This window comes from Nelumbo nucifera, chromosome 1 (assembly GCF_055504915.1).
Source record: "Nelumbo nucifera cultivar China Antique chromosome 1, China Antique-T2T, whole genome shotgun sequence".
NCBI lineage: Eukaryota > Viridiplantae > Streptophyta > Magnoliopsida > Proteales > Nelumbonaceae > Nelumbo > Nelumbo nucifera.
The window spans coordinates 8,265,025-8,283,534 of record NC_142649.1 but is presented as its reverse complement, the minus strand read 5'-3'; the positions used below and the strand labels follow the sequence as shown (position 1 = coordinate 8,283,534).

Sequence of the window (18,510 nt, the reverse complement as noted above, 5' to 3'; positions counted from 1 at the left end):
TTTCTATCGTCAACTATGCCCATGCTTACTAATTGAGAGGATCCTTTATCGTCAACAATGCCTCTGCTTTTTCTTCCACTACTCTTGTCTAGGATATGAATATGGTGTCTATCCACCAACCGCGTATGACGTAGGTATCTGGATTTAAACATTCCTTTCACACCATATGTTCCTTTCACACCGACTCATATCCAACTCCATACAAACTGTAATCCCAAAATCCAACTTGGTTAATAAGATCAGAATCAATTTAATTATTACAAATAGATTTCAGCTTGGACTATAAATTTATATATAATACTATTGGATTTATGTTATCAGTAGTACATGTTTCTTGTTGTGACTAAGATCTTGTTCGTCTTTCGGGTAACTGTATCTATCTATGTTTTTTTTTTTTTCTTTTGTTCAATATACCCCGATATATATGTCTTTATGTCAGAGTATCTGTGTTTGGTTTGAAAGAAAATATAGGGAAAAGAAGAGAAAGGCAGGAAAACTTATATAAAGTTTGTAAAGGTTTTCCTATATTTCTCTACATTTTCCTTTAAACCAAACATAGCCTTATTTACCCTCTACTAGGAAAACTCAATTACGTACCCAAGACTATGGCAAAGGCATATCAATTCTCTCTATTTCTTATTCGGTGGCAATGGCAATTGATGAAGGGTAATTTGGTCATCCAATGACTTCATGACATGTGGCATCGCAGAACAATTGGGTGATACCTCAGTACCACGCAAGCAGATCACCTCACACACTTTATAACTGCATTAGTGACCTCAGGGCCACCCCAATATACTAAACTGTGAACAGATAGATGGTATCTCAAGTCGGTGTATGAGGCGATCTGTTTCCACTAAACTACCTTGGTCCCATCAAGACGTCAGGTCAGCATGAGAGGCGACCTACTTCTACCAACCTGACCTGGGTTCAGGTAGCAACATGCCTGATCTCCCCCTCGAGTGAGTAATCGTCTCTAACTTCTCTGGGATCACAATGCTTGATCGTTAGACCCATCTATCCTCATCGAAGTTGATTAGATGGACTTTATCCCTCTATGTGGATCACATATCCAATTTAGAGGTCTCTTCTGAACATGACGGGCGTGGTTTCTCTAGAATCTCAAACGCATTACTGGAAGCTCCTGGTTTCTTACACCTATATAAAGGCGTCCCTTCCCTCAGAGAAGGTATGTGTCAGATTCATCTCTCAAACACTCTATCTCTTTTGCTCTTTAGCTCTCTCCAAAATCTCCAGTTCGCTGACTTAAGCATTGGAGTGCTTATCCCGGGTAAAACAGCCCATGCACTCTAATATTGTCTCTTTTCTGGTCAACCGCATGAACTAGCCAACTCGGCATCTGAGTTGTCCTCTAGTAGGGAGCTACTAGATCGCACACCATCAGCAACAACCCAAGGCTATGGTGACTAGAAAAAGTGACCACCCATCTCCCTTTTGCTCTTACCCAATGTGTCGACGACCTCCATTTGAACCTTTTATCATTTCCTACAATGGTTGGAAACTAAAATCCCTTGTTCCCACATGGACCATATGCATGCCTCCTAGTTTGGAGTTGATTGAGTTGGCTAATTAAGACAAGGCATCAGACAAGCATTCTCTAACCAGGGTATTTGCTTGAGCGTAAATTACTTCAGACCCTCAATAAGTTCTCGTACCCTTAGCAAGTATCATGCCATGGTGGACTTCCGAGCTACAAACTTGTCGTTCACCTAATTAACAATGAATTAAGAGTCACTAAGGTTATATTTGGTTTGAAGGAAAGGGCAAAGAAATGAAAGGAAAGGCCAGGAAACCAGTTTGTATAGGTTTCCTTGCCTTTCCTTTCCTTTCCCTGGTTTTTCCTTCAAACCAAACACAACCTAAATGCTTCCACACATTTTGCACAAACCTCTTGAGTTAGTTGGATTCCTGTGATGAGGGCTTCATATACAACATTGTTGTTAGAAGCCATGAAGTTGTACCTAAGTGCATACTCCAAGTTAATGTCATCCAGTTTGAAGATAAGACCAACACTGCTCCTTTGTTGAAGCCATCCACATGTAGGGTCCACACAAGTGGGAGCTTGTCTACTGGTTGAGGTGTAGTAGTGAAGGTGTAGTTACCAATGATGTTAGCCAATGCTTGGGCTTTGATGGCTATCCAAGGTCTATACTTTATGTCAAACTTGCCAAGCTCAATGGCCAAATAAATTAATCAACTAAGGCTATGTTTGGTTTGAAGGAGAAGGTAGGGAAAGATAGGGGAACCTATACAAGGTTTGTAAAGGTTTCCCTGCCTTTCCCTGCATTTTACTTCAAACCAAACCTAGCCTAAAGGTCTAGGTCTTCTGTTATTAATCGAACATTCTCGGTTCTTACACCATACTACTACCAAGAGGAAGGTGAAGGTGGGAAATAGCTTGGAGGATAAGACTTTGTGTGATTCTCTAATAATAGGGTCCCCTATATAGTGATTAGTAAGACTTATTAGTGGAATCACCTCCAATGATAGACCGTAAACAATCCAATAACTCTTCATTAGATAGATGCCAGATCTGTCTAAGGAAATGCCTCCAATGATAGGTTGTAAACAATCTAGTAGCTCTTAGACAGATGCTAGATCTTCTCACGCTACTTTCTCCCACCATCGGGATTAGATTTGAAACTCCTATAACTGGAGCATGAAATGTTGGTGAAGGAGGGTGGGGAGATAGTGGTGGACATGCGATGTAGTTGTAGGTGGATTGGCTCAGCCAACAATTGTTGCTTTAACTCCCACTAAAGATTGATGTAGTGTGACAATCAACTTTGGATTTGGTTGTTGGTAAATGGATGTATTGGATGAGATTCGCGAGAATCCTAGGAGATCCCGGATCTGTATATTTCCTATATAGTTAGGAAGCTTTATGTTTTAGAAGTTTTGTTTTTAGCAGCCTTGTTTTTAGGAAGATAAATCTTTTGGAGATAAAAGTTTCATTGCATTTAGGACATAAGGTTTTTAGAAAGTTTTGGGAGCAAGAAACTCCATCGAGTTTGTATATATATATATATCATAAGATAACAATGAAAAGACAACCTTTGGCTTCCAAAATTTTTCATGGTATCAGAGCCACCTTCTGGCAAGTCAAATCCAGCGACCCTTTGATATGAAGGTAGCTGGCAGCCATTATAAGATGGTAAAGCTCATCAACACCGACGCTGATGTACTCTGAGTCCTAGTTCCTGATTTCTTCGTGAGCCTCATCAGGATCGTCCATCTTCTTCTTGGAATCAAACTCGACGTGTTTCCTGCAATAATCAATCACCTTGGGTAAGATATTACTACTGACGTTGAGCAACGAAATCACATCGACACCAAAGCCATCTTGACCATTTGCTTGAACATCTCAGACGAGTCTTGCTGATCGGTCACCATGGCTGCCAACAACGACAAGAACGGTGAGAGCTCAAGTAAGTCTGTTGGACCGTCTTCTCCTTTCTATTTGCATTCATTAGATAATCCTAAAATTATTATCAGTCTGGTGGTCTTGAGAGGAGATAACTACAACGAATGGGCAAAGGCGATGAGAATTGCTTTTCGTGCCAAAAACAAAATCAGTTTCATCGAAGGCAGGGTCACAAAGCCGAAGAATGATGCTCCAGAGATCGATCTCTGGTGGGTTGTGAACTCGATGTTGGTGGCTTGGGTTTTCAATACTGTCGATCCATCATTGCGTTCAACTATCACGTATATGGAGACGGTCAAGGAGCTTTGGGATGATTTGAAGGAACGATTCTTGATCGGCAATGGACCCCGGATTTATCAGATTAAATCCGAGCTTGCTAACTGCAAGCAACATGGACAGATAGTGGTTGCATATTACAGAAAATTTAAGGCAATGTGAGACAAATTAAGAAGCTACTCTAAGGTACCCGTGTGTACATGCGGGTGCAGATGTGGAGCGGCAGCCGAATTGGTTAAAGAAAGAGAAGAAGAGAAAATCCACCAATTTCTGATGGGTTTGGACGACAATATATTTGGAACTATGCGTTCCAACATATTGAGTATGGATCCAATTCCAAATATGAACAAAGTTTACTCAATGATCTTACAAGAAGATCGACATCAATCGTTGGCACGAGGTAAAGAGGAACGGGCAGATGTAGTTGGTTTTGCAGCACAAGCCTTGCAGACATCGCGAGACAGTAGAGTTGCTTCAAAAGACAAAACAATTGTGGTCGACCTGACCATGAAGCAAAGAATTGCTTCCAATTAATTGGATACCCTGAATGGTGGGGAGACAGACCCCGCGGTACGTCGACCGGGCGTGGAGCAGGACGAGGAAAAGGGGGAGGACCCTCTGGCGGATGTGGCTGAGGCATGGCAAAAGCTCATGCTGCTCAGTCATCAGCGGGGCATGAGGTGGCTGCTAATGTAGCTGCGACTGACGGAGACCGGACCGGACTGAGCGGGCTTAATGACGAGCAATGGCAGACTCTTGTAAGCATGCTTAATGCTTACAAAATCAGGACTAATGAAAAACTCTCTGGTAAGAATTACTCCACTAAATGGATTATTGACTCTAGGGCGTCACATCACATGACAGGGAATTTAAATGTGCTCATTGATACCTATGATGTTGCACCTTGTCCTTTTAGGTTACCCAACAGTGCGCACACCAAGTCCATGAAAGAAGGCACTGTTGAACTTGGAAATAATTTTAAATTGTTGCACGTATTATATGTCTCAAAACTCAATTGTAATTTATTGTCAGTAGGTCGGTTGCTTCGTGACATAGATTGTATTGTGACGTTTACTAATAAGTTGTGTGTGATATAGGACTGCATCTCAAGGACTCTGATTGGTGCGGGTGAATAGTTTGACGGGGTCTATGTCTTCATGGGTGTGGCGCCGTTTCGTGCTTACAAGACAGATGGAATTGGGTCATGTGGTTTTTGGCATCGGAGATTGGGACACCCTTCTTATCAAACGGTTAGCTTGCTTCTTAATATCAGTAATAGTAAGAACAAAACATGTGATGTTTGTTTGAAGTCAAAGCAAACTAGAGATGTTTTTATTCAAAGCGACAATAAAGTGACTGATTATTTTGCATTGATTCATTGTGACTTATGGGGTGCTTATAGAGTACCTGCATCTTGTGGTGTTGTATATTTTTTGACAATTGTTGATGATTATTCTCGAGCAGTTTGGATTTATTTGTTGGCTAAAAAAAGTGAAGTTGGTCGAACACTCAAAAATTTTTGTGCAATGAATGAACAACAATTTAATAAGAATGTTAAGGTGGTGAGAAGTGATAATGGAACAGAGTTTAAATCCTTGAGATCATATTTTGACGAGCAAGGAATTTTATTTCAAACTTCCTGTGTTGGAACACTTTGGAAACCAAAGACGGCAAGTCCATTACTTCAAGTGGCACTAATCCAGGGATCGAAGGAACCAACTCTGAAATAGGGAGTTTCAGTAGACCCATGTGCACATGGTAGTATATGTTGTTGACAGCACACGATTGAGTGAAGAACTGAGCTCCTGATATGCTCAACTTGTTGGCAACATCCAAGGCCCAGGGTAAGAATGAGACATATATCAAGCAAACCATAGAATCGTCTTGCTTCTAGATGAGCTCAGCCAAGCTTTCAGAGCCAACTTCCTTGAAAGAAGTGAGGTAGGCTTCAATACTCTCTGCTTGCATAGTCCCACCCTCATCGTAGCCATCAGAGATTGTCTGGACTTCGACATAGCAGGATTCAGCTTGCATGGATTTGGAGATGAAGGTGGTAGTAACTAATGTGGGTTTAAGAACTTTCAAGGCTAAACACATGGAGAATTGAAGTATTGGGTTTATGTGGCCTTGGACTGGAAAGGGAAGTAGTAGTACATGGGCTCCGTGAATTCTTTTTTCCTTCTCCATTTCTCCAAATAATGCTCTACTTCATCTCCATAAGCACCGTTGCAGAGTTTATTTTATAGTAATTGATGAGGGCAGATTTGGCCCTCCAATGATATTGTGACACATGGCATCTCAAAACAGCTAGATGACACCAAGACACCACCTAAGTGATGATTTGGAGTCCTAGATCGTGGCTCGTCTTTACCCCAACCTGGCAACCTGTCTTTACCCCGACCTGCCGACCTGCCTTTATGCTGACCTAGCAACCTCGACCACAACTCAGGTCGGCTAGAAGCACCTCGTCACTGGCCAAAGTGACCTCGACGCAAGGAGCAACCTCCCTCGAAGGTGTGCCAGCCTGACTGAGGTCTAGGTGGCAACCTACGAGACGTGCTTGCCGACAAATTCAGCATGCATATCTCGACACTCCCACGGTTCTTGGAAGTTGGCCCACGTACCGAACATTCCGGAGGATGGTCAACGTGCATGGCAGTTGCCTCCGAGGATCTCGGACCGGTTAGGCACGACCTCCCGAAAATCTCGGATGCGGTGCGTGAGGCCCACACCAAACAATGCCTATATAAAGGCACCAACCGCAATGACACAAGTGGTATACGCGTAATTTTTCTACTCTCTAGCTCTCTAGCTCTCAAAGCTTTTAGCTCGCACCACAGTACACTAACTTAAGCATTGGAGCGACCTCACGGGGTTAGCCACCCCGGGTTCTCTGATTCACTATCTTGCATATCCACCTAGTTCGCTGCTCGATTGGAAGCCAGATCATCCTCTAGTTGGGAGTAGTCAGATTGCGCTACATCAATTGGCGCCGTCTGTGGGAAACGCTACAAGGTTCTCACCTTCTAAAAGGCTAAGTCCTCTTCTTTCATAAAGCTAAGACCTCACCTTTTAGAAACTAAAGTTCTCACTTTCTAATTTCCATTTTTATGAACTCAAAGGCACCTTTGAGAAGCATCAACACCCAGAGCGAATATTGATTACTGGAGGGCAAAAACATCTATGATGAACCTGGAGAACTCCCATGTGACAATCAAACAAGTTCAAGCCGAACTCAGCATCCCCAATGCCCCAAATAAATACCCTGCTATCGCATGTGAACGCCCCTCTCCCCGTGGTAGAGCCATCAGTAGTTTCCATCGGGATCAAAGTGCGGCAGTTCCATGAGATGAAGCATGAATTTCTAGATGTGAGCATGGGAGTAGCTCGACATATTCATGTTGATGCAGAATAAGTAGCAGTAGAATGACCTTATCAACTAGCAGTCCGACGACAGGCACCTCGGAGTAAGGTTGTCCTCGTAGGTTGAGCCAATCATGGTTCCCGTAGGAAGTTGATGGCCAACAGACTAAGCAGCTCTACCGACTTTATTTCAGCTCGAATAAGCCTCATCAGCCCTCTAGGCGAGGTATCCTCTACAAGATGAGCTCTTCGTGGCTTCCGCGGGAGTTGGCGGCCAACGGACTGCATGGATGCCCTTGCAGGTCGAGCCTTCCAAGGCTCCCATGCGAGCTGGTGACCTAAAGTCAGTAGTGCTGCCCCCGTAGGTCGAGTTCCCAGTGGCTTCTTGTAGGAGTGGGTGACCGGCGTCACTAACGAGGCTGATGCAGTGCAGTCGTGGCCCTGAACTGCTGACTCATACTGACAACAACATTATGCCCTCACAAGGGGGGCAGAACATGTACGATGTGGTCTCGCAAGGACTCACCCAAGAAGATAATCCCACGGGATGATGTAGGAACAACCATATTAGAAGTTACTATAGAATGACCACTCGCTTAGGCGGAAAGGTCAGGTCGCACGTCGGTTAATCAAGGATAAGGAGAGTGGACTACGAGTCGCTCCCAGAGCCTAAGGGCTAAGGTGTCGAGCTGATAAAAGACATCGGCACCACATGAGACCCAATAGCCTCTTCGTAATGGGCAAAATCAAAGATAAGGAGAGTGGACCACGAGTCACTCCTAGAGCCTAAGGGCTAAGGTGCCGAGCTGATAAAAGACATTGGCACCACATGAGACCCAGTAGCCTCTTCGGTAGTGGACCGCAAGTCACTCCCAGAGCCTAAGGACTAAGGTGTCAAGCTGATAAAAGACCTCGGCATCACATAAAACCCAATCGCCTCTTTTGCATGGGCAAAATAAAAAGCAATTCGCATTCAGCACGAGAAAGAAAACAAAGGAAAGACTAGTTCGCTCTCAGCACCATGATGGATGCAAACTTGGCCGATTTCTTCACAATCGACCTCCACCTTGATTGCAGGCTCCGCATCGAACTCATTGGCTAGAACCAGCTCGAAGGACACTGCGTCGAATTCTACCTAGGTGGAGCAACCTGATAAAGCAGTCACATAGAACCCCCTCTTGAGGACGGCATGATGAGCTTCACTCTTGAGGTACTTAGCCGGATTTCAGAACCTCTTGATGGTCACATCCCTAATAAGGTAGATGCCCTCGGGGTACCTGATCCACCTCTCCTCGAGCAGATGAATTCGCTCTTGTGCCCCGAAAATAAAGATGGTGAGGTCCTGCATAAGGCTGCAAACACTTGGACTCTTTCGACCTGGGAAGCAAATTGGATTGACGCTTATGAGCTTATCGAATCAGTCATTCCAGGCCAAAAGGAGTGATCTACTCCCTTCGCCGAGTTACTTTCAGCTCGGGAGTGGGGGGCAATTGATGAGGGCGAATTTGGCCCTCCAATGACATTGTGACACATGAAATCTCAGAACAGGTAGACGACACCTAGACACCACCTAAGTGATGATTTGGAGTCCTAGATCGCGGCTCATCTTTACCCCGACCTGGCGACCTGTCTTTACCCTAACCTCGTGACCTGCCTTTATGCCGACCTAGCAACCTCAACCATAACTCAGGTCAGCTAGAAGCACCTCGTCCAGGGCCGACCTGCAGCACCTCGTCACTGGCTGAAGTGACCTCGACGCAAGGAGCGACCTCCCTCGAAGGCGTGCGGGCCTGAGTGAGGTCCAGGTGGTGACCTACGAGACGTGCTCGCCGACAAATTCGGCATGCATATCCCGACACTCTCACGATTCTTGGAAGTTGGCCCACGTACCAAACATTCTGGAGGATGGTCAACGTGCATGGTAGTTGCCTCCGAGGATCTTGTACTAGTTAGGCACGATCTCCTGGAAATCTCAGATGCGGTGCATGAGGCCCAAGCCAAACAATGCCTATATAAAGGCACCAGCCGCAATGACACAATGGGTATGCGTGTGATTTTCTACTCTCTAGCTCTCTAGTTCTCAAAGCTTTCAGCTCACACCACAGTACACTAACTTGAGCATCGGAGCGACCTCATCAGGTTAACCACCCCGTGTTCTCTGATTCACTGTCTTACAGGCCCACCTAGTTCGCTGCTCAATTGGAAGCCAAATTATCCTCCAGCCGGGAATAGTCAGATCGTGCTACATCACAAAGTGAAGAACTTGGGCATTGACATTTAAGTAATTGATAGATATGTGTGGGGTGAGAAACCTAATAAACAATTTGGAAATAAGTGAAGAGAATAAGAAAATATTTGTCCTTTCTTTTTATGTAATTCATCCAAATAAATAAAAAGTAATATTTATCCTTCTTTAATTTAATGCATGCATTTGATCAGTATAACAGTATTTTTTAAGGAGACGTGGGTGACCAGCTAGCTAGCTTTCTTTTTCTTACAGGAAATTCAAACATGACATATTTGGTGTTTGGTCCACCTCATGTATTTTATTAGTTTTTTGAGTTTTATTTACTTATGATTTACTATCCCTTGAATTTTGATTTATTCCCCACTTGTCACTGTTCTAGCTGTACAAATCGTAAACTGAACAATAAAAACCCTACTGGACCTACTAGTTTACTTTTGCTCAAGAATTAAGATAGCTCCAGGTAATGTTCGGGTTATGTTAATTTAGGCCATATGAACTGTTTGGCTTTTTCTATCCAGTTTCCTCTGTTTACTAAGCTGTTCATATATGTTGAGTTGTATCCCAGTGGAAAAAAGACCCAGCAAAGGCTGTGTTCTACTGTCATTTTAGGTGTTGTCTGGGTTATGTTAAGTTTAGGCCACGTGTCCTTTTTTATATATCTTTTTTGCTCTGTTGCTCATATATATTGAGTACTAGTAGGGCCTCTGCATTTTCTTTTTTTTTTTTTTTTTTGTCAAAAAAGTAACCACTACAAACATCACGGATACAATTACAATTGCATTGCAGCCCCCTTTTACAAGTTTCCAAAAAAGAAGAAAGAGAGAAGGAAGGGGGTTAGTGTAGCTAACAAAAGATTTCCTGATCTTCTTCATGCGCAGGTTTGACCACTGATTTATTTACATATTTTGTGCTTGCAAAAAAGGATATGAGATCGAAGATGTGATCATAGAGAACTTGCATTTCCCAAGTGATGTTTTTGTCAGATTCAAAAGAGAGCATTTAGCATCCGATAACAAAAAAATGTAACATTCCATGAGTTCATGTTGGTGATGAGATCACATAACTTTAGTTGAGGGGATGGTTGGGTTGGATTCCTTGGGATGGGTATGTGATACAGCAGCATAGGAACTCAAGGATCCACACACAAGCAGATTTGTTCATGGGCCTGGTAGCTCGACGGGCTGGCCCAGCCCGGCCCCCGGATGGGCTTGAACATGTTTATATGTCTGCGAGTAAACTCGGGCCAAAAAGTCCAGCCCGTAATAAATTCGAGTCGGGCTCGGGTTTTGTCAAAATAGCCCGACCTAAAATTAGACTTAAAATGGGTTATGTGGTTATGTCCATTTGAATAAATTTTTTGATTTAAGAATATAAAACTGTGTTTTAAGACGTAAAAGAAAAAGAAAAAAACCATCTTATAGGCCCATTGTTCATTTAAATAGGAAAAAAAAACATTTGAATTTTTAATTCTAATTTGAATAGGGAAAATTGTAATTTTTTTATTAGGTTAGGCTTCGGCCTTCAGGCTTTTTATCAGAGCCAGGCTCGGGCCCAAGTTATAGGCCCGTTGGTCGGGCTCGGGCCTAACATATTTCCATTAATGATGAATAAAAGCCCGGCCTGGCCCGAGCCATCCCATGAACAGGTCTACACACAAGCTGTAATTTTCTCACCATTTCCCACTTTCCAAAAGAAGTTTGATTTCGCTTCATCTTTTAACTTAATGACACTCTTCCACCACCATGAATCTGAGGGTTTTGCTTTTAAATCAAAGAAACATTTTCCTTTCACGTATCTTGCAGAGATTTATTGTGCCCACAAGTTATCATTTTTATTGAGAATCCTCCAAATTGATTTCAAGAATAGTGTTTTGTTCATAGGGGAGAAGCGCCTTGGTCGAAGACCGCCTACAGCTTTAGAGGAGCAAATGTTGTTCCATTTCAAGTTGCATCCATTAGCAACACTCTTACTACCTTTCCACCAAAATTTTTTTGTAGATGGTGGTGGGTAGGATGCTTGTTTGCATTGTGTAAAGAGGAATGCTCTGGATGATTACCTTGATGAGAATAGTACGACCAGCTTGAGATAAGGTCCTCGCTTGCTAGATGTCCATTTTGTTTGACACTTTTTCTACTAAATTTTTGTGGGTGCACGTCTTCCCTCCTTCTAGGTCAGCCATCCAGGTCCCTGAAGCTGTAGTTAATGATCTTCATGCCCAGTGTTCTTAACAACTTGTGATGGACTCTGTGCGTGTTCTTGTTGAACATGATGCCAGACTTGCCATAATTGATATGCTGACTTGAGATGTTTTCAAATAATCTAAGAATAGGCTTGATGTTGAGGAGAGACTCTGGATCAGTTTTACAAAAGATGAAGTAATCATCGGCAAATAATAGGTGAGTAAGAGGCTTAGCATCCTTAGCAAGCTTGATCCCAATGAGCTTTTTGGATATTTCTTCCCTGTTCAACAATGCCAAGAGAATTTGCATGCCAATAATAAAGAGGTAAGGCGAGAGAGGATCTCCTTGCCTTAAGCCTCTTTTAATAGTGAAAATTTCATGAGTAGAACCATTGAGTTTAACAGAGAAACAAGTCCTGTCATCGCGACTTGGATGACCATAGAGGAACAGAATTGACCAGTTAGTGTTCAATGGGGTTGATTGTGTATATAGACAGCTCAATATAACATTGTGTGGCATCAGAGACATTGATTAAGAGGTCATCCTTCCATGCACAAAGAAGTCCTCCACTTGAGCCTTTGGAGCTCACCGTTCTGAAATTGTAGTAGCCAAGATTTTTACTATACTTAGAGGCTTCTTCATCATTCATTTTTATTTCAAAAAAGAAAAAGAATTTCCGGGCTTAGAGATTTAACCCACCTTTTAATTGTTTAGAAAGAATGAAATAATATAAACTAATAGGAAAAATTAAATATATATATATATATATATAGATATAGATATAATTAAACCTACCAAGTATAATATCAGTTGAATTTTTGTCAACTGATTGAACTTGGTAGGTTTGATTTGATATTTTTATTTTGTTTTAACTTTGCCTATGGATTTCTTCCAAAGGCCATATGGTGTATGATTATTGGTGGGGGGCTATAAGCAGGCCAAAGAGCTCAGAGAAGTCGCGACAGCATAGAAGAGAGAAGACAAAACAATTCAACACCCATAGGCAGCCATATGAGGGATTGATCCATGTTTTGAAAATTTGAACAATTACATAGGGACCCCTATCCCACCTACCTAGTGGGCACGTTCTTATTGCTTCACATGCCAAGAGCCCTACACAAAGACATCCACGGGGTCATTCAACACAACAACCTTATTCTTCTCTCTCTCTCGTGGGTGTGTGTTAGGGAGATTTAGATCTCCTGCCCATAAGAACTTTACCCACATGTACCCACAACATATTACTTCCTTCCTTGCATTGGGAACATCTCCTAGTGCATAATACTATATAGAAGGATGAGATGCCCCTCATGTATGGTTACGATATTATGTGGGTAAATGTGGGCAGAGTTCTTATGGGCAGAAGATCAGGGCTCGTATTAGGGAACCTTCATTTATCCTAATCTAATAAAGTTTAACTTCACTGTATATTTGGAAATAGTGACAGTAGGGGATTTGATGCCAATTCAAGGGGGGATATGGTGTCAAAGTAGGTGGGTTTCATTTCTTGAGCTCTTGGGTGGAAAATTTTGAGTTCTCTTCACTCTTAATTTCCCTCTTAAGCCTACCTACCAACCCACCTAATTGAGTATATGAGACTCATGATAAAAGTGTGCGAACAACATATGAGTCGTTTTAGGACTTGCGAGTGATCCTCAGAGGTGATCATCGTTTTAATCATTGGTCTAAGTTTTGAAAATTAAAGCTTATACATCACAATTTTCCTTTTTTAAGAGTCTAGGTTTTCAAGCCAATGAATAGTAAATAATAAACTAAGGTAGGGGCTCACGCATACAGTTTACTTTTGCACTATGAAAATGAACATTGCCTACTACAAAAAATGTGATTCTCAACTGAACCCAGAACCTATGCCTTACTGGTTAAAAGAATATATATATATATATATATATTTCACTCACCCAACCCACCCACTTGATAACCCACCCATTTAAATAGTGGGTCAAGATGGGTCAAATACTCACAAGGGTCAGGAAAAAAGGGTTAGGGTGGATTGGGTCAAGGATTACCCATTGACCTTCTCTTTGGGTTGAATTTATTCTCCTGAAACCCTCCCTCTGCCTCTCTTTCTCATGTCATCGATCACCCTTTTCTGCTTCTCTCACCCAAATCTTTGATTAAAGCCAATTGCCACACTGAATTCTCAAATCTATTCACCCAGATCTTTGATTAAATCCCATTGTCGCACCGATTTCTCAGATCTATGGAAGGTGGACATCACACCATCACTCTCTCTCAGATCTTGAAGATGGCTGCTGCACCGGCTCCTCAGATCTATGGAAGGTAGACGTCACACCAGGCACCACCCCTCTCTCTATCTCAGATGTTGAAGTTGGTAGTCGCACCACCACCATCACCCTCTCTCTTTACCACACAAATCTCCAATTTGAATTAGCAAACACATTGCCACTCTTTCTTCCTCACTCAAATCTCCAATTTGAATTAGCAAACACATTGCCACTCTTTCTTCCTCACTCAAATCTCCATATTGAAGATTCAAATCTCGGAGCTTGGCTTTTGGAGTAATACATCGTGCTTTAGCCTGATATTGTCATAATTTTAGGGTATTATGATAAAAATCAATTACCAAAGAGGAAACAATGTAAAATTTTCATCTTACATGAAAAAAAATGATTTTTTACATTGGCGCAATCTAATATGAATCTTATCCAATTACAAAATTCCATGAAAAAACTTATGATTTTTTTTGCAGCTTCTGTTTTTTTCCAAAATATTTTTTTGAAAAATTTATCATTTTCTTGTTTTTCTGTATTTCTTTTACTTTTATGTTATAATATATAGATTTTTGAATATTCTATCATTTTGAGTATTTTGTAGTTTCTGGTTTTATCCAAATTTTATATTTTTCTGAGTTTTTTGTCTTTTTCCTATTTACTTGTATATTTTTGCAATTTCTAATGTTTGTCAGTTTTATGTGTTTTTATGTATTTTATATTTTAAAATACTTTTGAACTTTTTATCTTTTTTCATATCCTTTTAGTTGAAATGTATATGTTTGTGTATTTACATTTTTATTTAATTTTTTTTGAAAAGTTTTATATTTTCTGATTTTTTTATAGTTTTCATGTATTTTTTGCAATTTCCGGTGTTTTCCATGAAATATATATTATTTACCATTTCCTGTGTTTTTATAGGTTTTTATTTTTTATTTGAAAAATTAAATTTTTTTATATTCGTTTATTCTATGTTTTTATGCAATTAAAATAGAGAAAAAAAAACTACTTTAAATTAGAGGGTCAAATGGGTGGGTTAGGGTGGGTCAAGGTCAGAGTAGGTTGTGACCCACTTTGACCCACAGACATGGGTGCCAAATCGGTTAGCGGGTCAATATGGGTGGGTTAGTACTCAACCCACACCCAACCCAACCCACCCATTTGCAACCCCTAATGCATGGGCTTTGTTAAAAGAATTTAAAGTAAAAGGAGATAGGGGTGCAACTTGGGTAAGCCCAACCCAAGCCCTACCCAATTCAACCAAAGATTTTGTACAGGTTGGACTTGAGTTTTCAAACATTAAGCTGGTCTTGGTTAAAAAAAAAAAAAAAAAGAAAACAAAGAAAAACTAACATAAACTCAGGTTGGGCTTAGATAGAGGCCTTGGGTCGCCCAATCCAACCTGACCCAATTTGAGCCCACCCAACATTTTACGATATACATATCTACATGTCATCAATTTATTCTACCTAAAAATAGGGCTACACACACCCAAACCCAAGCCCAACCTAAGATTTGGGTTAATCTCAAGTTAGGCCTAGGTTGGTACACTCAAGCTTAACCTTGAGTTGGGCCAAGCCTAAGCTCGAGGTTTGAGAATTAGAGTTGGCCTTGGGTTGACCCTCAACCCAACCCAACTTACCCAAGTTGCACCACAAGAAGTAGCATTGTGATTTTCCTAATTGTATTAGTTTTTATTCTTTTATTAAATTGTTTGGACTTTTACTAAATTTTTATTTAGTGGATTGGGGGATTTTACATTAATAATAATTAAGTTTAAGACTAATAATTTTGTTTTTTTACTAATTTATATTATTCTTATCTATATTTTTATAACATTATTAACTTAATTAGTTAACTAATTTATTATGTTATTAATTAATTAGTTAACTAATTAAAAAAGCTTTAGTAATTAAGTTATAATTAGTTAACTAATTATATAATTATCTTATTATTTAGTTAATATTTTTAATTATATAATCATTTTCTAAGTGAACTAAATTTGTTTAGTTAATTAATGTAATTAAGAAACTAATAATTAATTAATTAACTTTAGTTAATTAATTTAATTTAATTAAGGTTTATTTATCCTCAAGGTTATTCCATTAATTTTATTTTTTACATTTTACTAATTATATTTTGAAATTCTACTTAATTTTAGTTTCGTGGTGAAATTTTTCATTAAATAAAATGATCATATGATTTAATTAGATTGTATAATGTTCAATTAAAATTATAATATAATTAATTGAGTTATTGATGAACACCTATCCATTTATTGAAAACCAAATATTCCAGATTTAGCATGTCTTTTAAAGAAGATAACTGAATTCCCAGCATGCCTTAGAAAAATGGAATAGTTATCATAAGAATATTGCCTTTGAAAGTTGAGGTGAGATACAAGGAGCAAGGAGAGGATAATGACGTGGGTTAAGGAGGTAGTTGGGAATGATAAATGAAAGAGAAAGAGATTTAAGGAGACAGTTTCCCACTTTAAAATGATTTGGATTAGTAATAGATAGAGTCTTGCCATGTGGCTAAATAAGAGGTCTGGGTTGAGGAAAGGGAGGAAAGAGAGAGCAAGGATGGGGTAAGGGAGAAATGAGAGAAGGAGAGAAGGAGAGAAGGAGAGGGGTGCTAACATGGGGCCTAATTGCTTTATAATATAGTATAGATTTATGATAATTTATTTATAAGTCTAGATAATTTTGTACTAATTTGTGGTAATTTTTTGACATTTCTACTATTTTATGATAATTTTTAATAATTATACATAATTTATGGTAATTTATTTTGGTTATATTATTTGATAATTTCAAGTAATTTCTACTAATTTATGATGAATTTCTGGTAAAAATTAATGGTAATTTATGGTAACTAGTGATAGTTTCCAATGAATTGAAATTCCTACTAATTTTTGTAAATTTATTAATAGACTATTGGTAATTTCGTGCTAATTTCTAATAAAATCTTACTATTTCATGATAATTTTTGGTATTTATTGGTAATTTATGATAATTTATGGTAAATAACGATGACTTGAAATTTATACTAATTTATTGGTTATTTATCATATAATTATTAATAATCTCTAGTAATTTTTGTGCGGATTTTTGGTCATTTTTGGACATTTCTACTAATTTATGATACTTATATAATTTATATATTAAATATATGATTTAAATATAATTACTGTTAATTACAGTTTAAATATAATTACAATTAAATGTAATTTAATTTTATATTTAAATATAATTTAAATACTTAAACAGTAATATTAATTAAAGCATTAGATCGGCTCCGACCGGATCAAAAAGATGATCCAGACCGATTAATGCCAACACAGATTCGAATTGGAACTTGGTCGGATATGAAAACCCAACCCATATATCTCATCTTCTTAACCCGGGTCGAGCTACAGTGGAATGGAGTCCTTTTTTCACTTAGTTTAGGCATCCAAAACTGAAGCAAAGATGTTGTTGGCCAATCTTTGCATCAAAACCAGACAAGAAAAGGAAGATTCGACCAATAAGCTCTTTATTTTTGTTTCAAATTTCTCTGTTTTCATTCTAAATGTTTTCAAATAGAATCTATGTTTCTAAAATGATCAAAAAATGAAATAGATGGTTGGTTGGAGTAGATATACCTTTCAAAACAATCCAAGAGAGAAAATAAGTGAGAGAAGAAAGAACCTTCCGCCCCTTGCTTTATGGTGATCTTCCGCCCAACAAATGAGAGAAAAACAATGAACAGCCGTGTCCTTCTGCCCTTGCTTTTCAGCCCCTGCTTTTTTGTCCAAAACAAAGAGATTAATAGTGGATTTAGAGTAAAGGAAAGAGAGAGAAAGAGAGGATAAAGAACAGAGAAAGGAGAAAGGAATTGGGGAAGGGGATATTACTTATTCCGCTGATGCATTTTGGACCTTCAAGCCCTGATTTTCGTCCAAAATAGAGAAAGATGAGGAGGAAAGAAGAGATGGAAATGAAAAGAAAGTAAACCAAGCTGGTTCCTTGGTTGAACACAACTTAGGAGAGTCCATTGGACATGAGCACCTGACGTGGTATAGCTAGTTTATCATAGTTTATCATGATTCTTGGAGAGGCCATCAGACGTGGCCAGAACAGAGAAAGAGCCATCTTGCCTGGCCAACGAAGAGAAATAAATAAGTTTTATTCATTACTTGGGTTTTGACGTGAGAAATTTGATTTGTTAGAGACCATATAACGTAGATTAGAAAAATTCAAAATTCAAAAAAAATAGAGAAAATTTCTAGACTATTGTATTTTATTCTATACTAGCGGGGAGCGGTATGATACACGGGATTTATTAAGAGAAAGCTAAATAATAGAAATGGTCATATAATAAAATACCCCTTATAGTTTCATGGGTTTACTGAAATCTACCATATAGTTCGCACTTTACTAAAACATCACTTATAATTTGTAATGGATTTAATCAATCTTCCATTAGATGATGGTGGAAAATGACAGTGTTGACCCTAATGTTCATTTAAATAAATTTAATGAAAACAAAATAAAAGTAAAAATACCATTTTTGCCCTTAATAAGACACAAAGCAACCACTCTATTGGCAATATTTGATCAATTTTGTTCTTTATACAAAAAAGTGTTAAGAGTATTTTTGGAATAAAACATCACGGGCCTAATGGCAAAACAAACACTTCTTAATGAAAGGTTAATTAAGTAAATAAGTTGTAAAATATATGGGATGTTTTAGTAAAATGAA

At 39.2% G+C, this 18,510-nt stretch overlaps 1 long non-coding RNA gene across 1 annotated transcript; it reads right to left on the bottom strand.

The window, feature by feature from the left end:
- Positions 1-3,236: 3,236 nt before the first annotated feature.
- On the bottom strand, positions 3,237-17,901 carry LOC148802875 (uncharacterized). The gene is made up of 3 exons (XR_016084320.1): positions 17,663-17,901; positions 17,457-17,547; positions 3,237-3,416 (listed from the first exon to the last, which is right to left on the bottom strand). It is a non-coding gene; the product is annotated as an uncharacterized LOC148802875 (long non-coding RNA).
- Between the last annotated feature and the right edge of the window lie 609 nt (positions 17,902-18,510).